This window comes from Oratosquilla oratoria, chromosome 13, assembly GCF_046742065.1.
Source record: "Oratosquilla oratoria isolate Oo_2021 chromosome 13, ASM4674206v1, whole genome shotgun sequence".
Taxonomy (NCBI): domain Eukaryota; kingdom Metazoa; phylum Arthropoda; class Malacostraca; order Stomatopoda; family Squillidae; genus Oratosquilla; species Oratosquilla oratoria.
The window spans coordinates 15063087-15070586 of NC_134789.1; the positions used below are offsets into that span (position 1 = coordinate 15063087).

Here is a 7500-nt window from a genome sequence, read left to right on the forward strand (position 1 = left end):
ATGACCTTGCACACACACACACCCAACTCCCCGCCCACGAGAGTCAAAGTAACGACCCGAAGCGCAGCGGTACCGAAATAATTTCGGCCCTGGTGTATCCGTGCGTAGGGCTCCCAGGGCGTAGCCGGACACATCAAACACTATGTCACATTTTCTTCACTTTATTTCCTTGATTTTAACAGTCTTATTACACCTTAGCATCACCACTAACAGTATTCAAGTACGTCACCGACCCGCTCTCTCGGGCCGTGCGTCTGGTTTTGTTCAGAAATACGCTGACGCATACAATCGGTCGGTTATCGACGATGGTGCTTACATGATTATTAACGGGAGCCTACAGTTTCTTACAACCTAATTCTTATGTTTACGTATAGGTACATCTCTAAACTTATTATATATGTGTATCCAAAGGGGAGAAACTCGTTGTTATGTTGCTTTTCGTAATTGCCATGCCTGGCGGTGGACTGCACTTATAAGTGTGCGTTAGTGTGTGTGTGTGTGTGTGTGTGTGTGTGTGTGTTGCCTGTTTGTCGCGAAGCTAGGGTTTGCTGGGTCAGCGAAATGTGTATTTTACTGGACCTCGTGATGTTGAGTCGGCGTTTGATGCTTGTGGTGGACAGTGAGTGAGGAAGTGGGTTATATGACTGGGGTTATATTACTCGTCTTGTATATGAGGCGTATACATATCGCTCTCCCCCTGGGGTTAGATGGCACCCGGCACCTTAAAATACATGGTTTACAAAGGTATATATGGGTACTACACCGAGAAAAAGGGGTCAGAGACACAAAATCTTGGGTGTTTATGTGTGGAGTGGGGTGTTGTTGTTGAAGTTAATTTGAGGACCCAAAGGGGGGTCATGAGCTGTAGGTAAGGGTGGCGATGTTGTGTCTCCGAAGGGTAGTGTTGTGTCTCACCAGAGTACATATTACATCCAATATCATATGAAAGGTTTGACTATATATTTGATAACACTGTTGAAATCACTTTCTAAATGTTATGGTTTTCATGTGTTTAACACTATCACTGTGGGGAGTGTCATTTTCTAAACACTGTTCTATGGTCAGTTTGGTGTGTCACATCACTTTCTAACTGTTATGGCGTTCATGTGTTTTAGTACCAACACTGTAGGGAATGTCATTGTCCAACCCAGTTCTATGGGTAGTGTGGTGTAACACATCGCACTTGTTGGCAATCACAATAGATATATATATATATATGGTTTCCCGTAAAGAATATTATGATATTCATGAACGTGGGTGAGACACAGCATAAACTTAATCTAGGTTTACAGTAAATCGGGAATGGGAGTTGAAAGGTTATGGAAGGTTTTACTTCGTGCAACAGAATTTGGTCAATATTACCAGTATAAAGAGAATGATTAAGAGTGAAAGGGCTGTGGAGGTATATGGCAGTACCTGTAGTGTAGGTCAAGTGAGTCCATGTCAAGAGTAGTCGATGTTTAAGGTGGGTAATTAATGATGTATTTCATTTTGGAGGATGAAGGTTATGTCTCAGTGAATGAGGATATGTTTATCTGACTCTCGCTAAGGTTATATTGGTCGGAAGGAAGTAGAGAAGTTTCAATAGATATGCGGAAAGGAGTTCTTATTGGAAATGGGCCATTTTAACCTCCACTGATAGATACATGACGTCCTGCATCTTCAGGGACGAGAGCTAGAGTGCATGTTTAGTTGCGTCGACGCAGAGTCATGGGATGAGACTTGCGTTTTGGTGATTGGTGTGTGTCCGTGGTAGGTGGGTTGTGGATGGGAGGTGAAATTGGGTCGAGGTTCAGTTTGACCTTTCTCAACTTCTCTCCATGTATGGTAACGGTGGTGTGATCGGAAGGATCTGTTAGTAGGAAAACATTGTTAGGGAGTGAACTTGTGACTGTGTAGGGGCCTAGGAATTTGGGTTTGAGTTTGTTTGTCCTACTTGAGTCTTTTACCATGACTGAGTCGCCAAGTGCTATGTCAAGTGGAATTGACCGTTTGTGTTGTTTTGTCTTTGTCTTCTCCTGGGCTTCTTTCAGGTTTGATCTAACTTGTTTGTAAATGGTTTGCATACCTCTTTTGATGCAGTGTGCGAGGTTATCTAGGTTGTATAAGGGTGGGGGTGGTTGGTTGAATATTTGGTAGGGTAGGCGCATTGGTTGGCCGAAAATGATCTCATGTGGGGACATCTTTGTTGCGGAATTGACTGTGCTATTGATACTGGCTTGTACCTGTGGTAGCCAATCTTCCCAACTGTCCATGAGGTCGTTGACCAAGGGTCTGAGAATCTCTAGGACCTTGCGATTTGTTCGCTCAGTCAGACCATTTCCCTGTGGGTGGTATGCAGTGGCAAATGTTTGGTCAATGTTGTACAGGTGTGCTATTTCGCGCATCACCTGGTTTTTAAATTCTGAGCCATTGTCAGATAACATTGTGTGTGGTATGTTGTATCTACAAAAGATATTGTTAACTAGGGCTTTGGCTACAGTCTCTGCTGTTTTGTCTTGGAGTGGTATTAAGATTGTGTATTTAGAGAAATATTCTACTGCTGTGAGTATATAGTTGGAACCTTGATGGCTCGTTGGCATTTTCAGTAGGTCAATGCCAAGTGTTTCCCATGGCTCAGCAGGGAGTGGGATGTCTTTAATGTGGATTTGTTTCGGGTCAGGGCCTCTGAATTGGTTACAAGTTACACAAGAATCTATGTGTGTGGTTATATCTCTTTTCATGTTAAGCCAGTAGTATGTGTGCCTAGCCGTGTTTAGTGTCTTATCCCTGCCCGAGTGGCCTCCCATTGCACTGTCGTGCAATATGTGTAGGACCTTGGGGACAAGGGCTCTGGGGATAACAGTAACCTCTCTTGTGTTAATGATTCTCCTTATGACTCCGTCGACCAGTTTGAGTTCCTCAATAGGGACAGGTGGTCGGGAGTGTAAGGGGGTTTGTGAAATGAGATGCTGTTTTATTGGAGACCATATTGGGTCTCTGTCTGTTTCATCCCTAAGTTCTTGCATAGGTATGCATGTGGTTTGGGTGACAGGGTTGATGTGGTTTTGTCTGCTCAAGGAATCTGCCACTACATTAGCTTTCCCGGCTAAGTATGTTATCTTGGGATCAAAGTCTAGTAAGGTGGTTTTCCATCTAGCAATTCTCCCGTGGAGGTCTTTTGTGTTGAAAAGGTAAACTAGGGGTTGGTGGTCTGTAAAGATGTTTATATTGTACCCTAGAATGAGATGTTTAAAGTGTTTGAGTGCCCAAACGATAGCTAACCCTTCTTTGTGAGTTGTGGAGTAATTACTCTCAGCCTTGTTAAGGACTCTACTTGCGTAGGCTATGGGGTGCTCTTTGCCATTGTCGTCCTTTTGTTGTAAGACTGCGCCTATTCCTACAGAGGAGGCGTCTGTGTAAAGAAGGAATTCCTTCTTCATGTCAGGGAAAACTAGCACAGGGGCTGTGGTGAGTGCGTGTTTGAGAGTGTCGAAACTTTGCTGTTCTGCTTCTGACCATTGAAATGGCTCACCTTTCCTTGTGAATTTGGTCAGAGGGGAAGCAATATCAGCAAAGTTTTGGATAAAATGTCTGTAGTATGATGCAAGACCTACGAAGCTTTTTGTTTCAGTTGTGTTTTTGGGTGTTGGGAATTTGTTTATAGCTTCTATCTTGTCTGTGTTGGTATGGATACCTCTGGCATCTACCTTATGTCCTAGGAAGGTGAGTTCCGTCTGTAGGAATTTACACTTTCCTAGTTGAACTTTTAATCCAGTGTTTTTGAGTCGTTTTAGGACAATCTCTAGTGTGTGAAGATGGTCTCTTTGTGTGGGGTTGTAAATGATGAGGTCGTCTATGTAGACGAACAATGAGACTCCTATCATATCACTGAAAATCCGGGTCATCAACCTTTGTTGGGTTGAGGGGGCGTTTTTTAAGCCAAAGGGCATCCGTTGAAAATGGAAATGCCCTTTATCAGTGGAGAAAGCTGTTATGGCTTTCGACTCATCTGTTAATTCCACCTGCCAGAAGGCTGACTTAAGGTCAATTGTGGAAAAAACTGTATTCCCGTTGCCAATGCATTGTAGTACATCTTGCATGGCGGGGAGGGGGTGTGGGCCAGATTGAGTTAAATGGTTTATCTTTCGGAAGTCCACTACAGGGCGTAAGGTTCCATCTTTCTTATGGACCAAGAAGAGGGGACTGTTCCATGGGGAGTCTGAATGGGAAATGACGCCTTGGTGTATCATCTCTTGGACACTGTCATTGACTTGGGATTTCCTACTGTGAGGGATGCGGTAAGCGGGGGTGTATGAAGGGGGGGGGTGTTAGGGGGGATTTGGATGTGATGCTTGATAATATCACATTTGCCTAGTGGCTCACCTTCTAAGGCGATAGCTGATCTATTCCTTTGTAGGAGGGTTAACAGTTCACTATGGGTTTCTCCGGTAGCTGATGTCGTGATTTGGTCTGGGTGGATAGGGGGGAGGGGTTGTGTTGGTCTCACTTGGTTGATGTGTTGTGGCAGTGGTTCCTGGATAGGGGAATTATGGAGGTGGACTGCGCAAATGTTTGTATTCTTCCTGATTTTACGGTGTTGGTCTGACATGTTTGTTAACATAGCTAGTGTATGTTTATTGTCTGATATTGTATCCCAGGAGGACTCAATGGCTATGTGTCTGGATGTGTCTGAGTCGATTATGACGTCCTGATGTTCGATTGCTCCGGGTATGTATAGTGGAACTGTTATTGAATGTCTAGGGGGTATGATGACTGTGTTAGACATCAATGCCTTTGAGGTGACATAAGGGGGTGGTCGGAAGGAATAGTTGTTAGTTGGAATTGGAGTATTTGAGGAAAGGAGACATGAGAGAGGTTGTGTGTCTGAGTCGGGTGTCTCAGTGACAGTTGGCTCATCATTTACATCTGTGAAGTTGATGTTATTTTTGTCTAGGTCTATAATAGTTTTCCATGTCCTCAATGATTTTAATCCTATTATACCTTGTTGATCGAGACTCCATTCGTCAGCTATGTGGAAAGGTGTGAAACCTACCTTATAGTTATTGACTTCTATGTTTAAGTCTATGGTGTCGTGTAGAGAAATGGCGCTCCCTTCTATTAGGAGTCCTTCCATATTGGAAAATTGAATTTGGGGTGGGTCATTTAATGCTTCATAGAGAGCTCTTGGGATGATGTTCAGGTTTGTTCCTGTATCAACGATCATGTCAACTGTGAGTTGATCTAAACTCACTTCTAGGGTGACGTAGTTGTGTTGTGTATGAGATATTCCTATGGTGGTTTGGTGCGTGAGGCTGGTACACGTTCCCCCAATCGGTGTTGGGTTGTGCGTGTTGTGCGGGAGGGAGCTGTTTGTCGAGGGGTGTGTCGAGGGGTGTGTCGAGGGGTGGTGAATGGTTGGTTAGTTCTCTGATGAGGTTGTGGTTGTGATTTCTGTAGGTAACACTCTTCGTTGGAGTGAGTTGTTGTTTTGTGTAGGCTGCAGTATTTGTTTGGATGTGTTGGTGTAGGTAAGAGTGGAGGTTTAAAGGGGGGTGGAACTTGTTTGTTTTGATTCTGAACTTGACACTGAGCATTCGTATGCGAGGTAGTAGCATGCACTGAGCAAGGGATGGGGTGGTGTTGTACCTGCGGGTATTGTTGTTGCTGTGTTCGACACTGGGCATCGGTGTGGGAAATGGTTCCATGAACTGAGCAAGGGATAGGGTGGCGTGGTGCCTGTGTTTGTATTTGTTGTTTTTGTATGCAGTCTCTTGTGTTGTGACTGGGTGATGAATGGTAGGAGCACCACTTAGAAGGTTGTCCTTGATTGGTGGAAGGGGGCTGCTGTGAGTGAAGGCTATTTAGTCTGGGGAGATAGTGGGGGGTGTCTAAAGATACATTGCAAGCATTGATGATGTCTAAGATATAGGTATAAGCTAGAGGGTTTCTAGTGTCTAGTTCCCTTTTGGAGGCTTCCTTTAAACCTATCTCAAAGAATGTTAGTAAGTTTTTTGTGGTCATTACATTTTGACCAAATTGGTCAGTGTGGGTCCAAGGAGAGTTATTCTCTAGGTCCTCTCTGACTTCTTTAATTCCGTTTGCTACGAAATCCATAATGTTCGTAACGGAATGTGGTTGGACTCTAGTGTTATTGAGGAAAGTGAGAAGGAAGGAGATGTTGTTTACTTGTTTGTTGTGAAAGACATTAAGAAGGTGGTGTTTATATTCCTGATATGTGATTCCACATGCAACTAAACTGTCTAGCATCCTTGCCTTTGAACGGCAAATGTCAGATGGGTCTATTTTCTGACGGCACAAATTTATTTTATCTGTGTCAGAGTAGTGTTGGTTCTTTGAGAAAAACAGGTCACATGCTGTCAAGAAGTCTGTAATGGATAGTCCACTATCTTGGGAAAAGGTTAGGATTTCTGTGAGGGGGGTTATGGTTTGATAGTTGTTAATTATTGTTGGTTGAGGTTGTGAGTAAGGATAACATTGTGGATTTGGAGGAAGGTTGGGTGGTGGGTAGTGATGTGGTGTAGAGTGGGCTTGACCAGATGGGATATGGGGAGAAGGAAATGGGAAGTGTTGGTAGGGTGATGGAACAGTATGGGGAGCGTGATGATGAGGTTGGTATTGTGGGTGAACGGGAGGGGGAAAGGAGGGTGTGGGGATATGGGGGTTGAACTGATGAATATTTATAGGAGGAGTAGTTTGAGGAGTTGATTGGGTGGGTTGAATGGGTTGTTGTGGTTGAGAGGGGTTGGAGGGGTCTACTTGAGGAGGTTGGTTGAAAGGTATGATATTAGGAGGAGTAGTATGAGGAGTTGGTTGGGTGGGTTGAATGGGTTGTTGTTGTTGAGAGAGGTTAGAGGGGTCTACTTGAGGAGGTTGGTTGAAAAAAGGTAGGACATCGTTCTCATAAAGAGGGGCTATTGGGGTACCTGCCTTAGGAGCAGTTTTGTCAGAATTATTTAACTGGTCATTGGTTAACTGTTTAGAGGTACTGTCAACCCGTGGATATAGGTAAAAATGGTCTGGTTTGTCATTGTCAGTTAAATCCTCTGTGTGTATTTCCTCTTTGTCACTGGATATGTCCTGTGATTGTTTCTCCTCTTTGGATCTTAATAGGACGTTATGCATCTTTTGAATGGCTTTACTTCTTGTTCCAGTCGCCATGTTTGTCGTTAACTAGCGAAGTATGTATTAGTTAATAGGTTTGATTTGTAGTCTAAGATAAAATAGTTAAAATAGGAATAATAGGTATACAGTAACTAAGGGTAATATGTTATGCTTAGGGGGGTATGGGATGTCAACATTTATATATAATATGAAACGGGTTACATAAAAGAACATATAAATATAAATGGTAAAAATGTAAATATGGCAATAATAATAATGGGTTAAATATTGTGCAAATTATAGTATAATAATAATTATATATGTATATATATAGCTGGTTAACAGTAGTAATTATGAAAGGTAAGTTACATTTATAAAAATGTCTAAGTTCTATGT

General features: G+C 43.1%; 1 protein-coding gene across 1 annotated transcript in view; it reads left to right on the forward strand.

The window, feature by feature from the left end:
* Nucleotides 1–7500, forward strand: part of LOC143032322 (uncharacterized) — a 175019-nt gene that overhangs the window by 1084 nt on the left and 166435 nt on the right. The gene's annotated exons all lie outside the window — the stretch shown is intronic.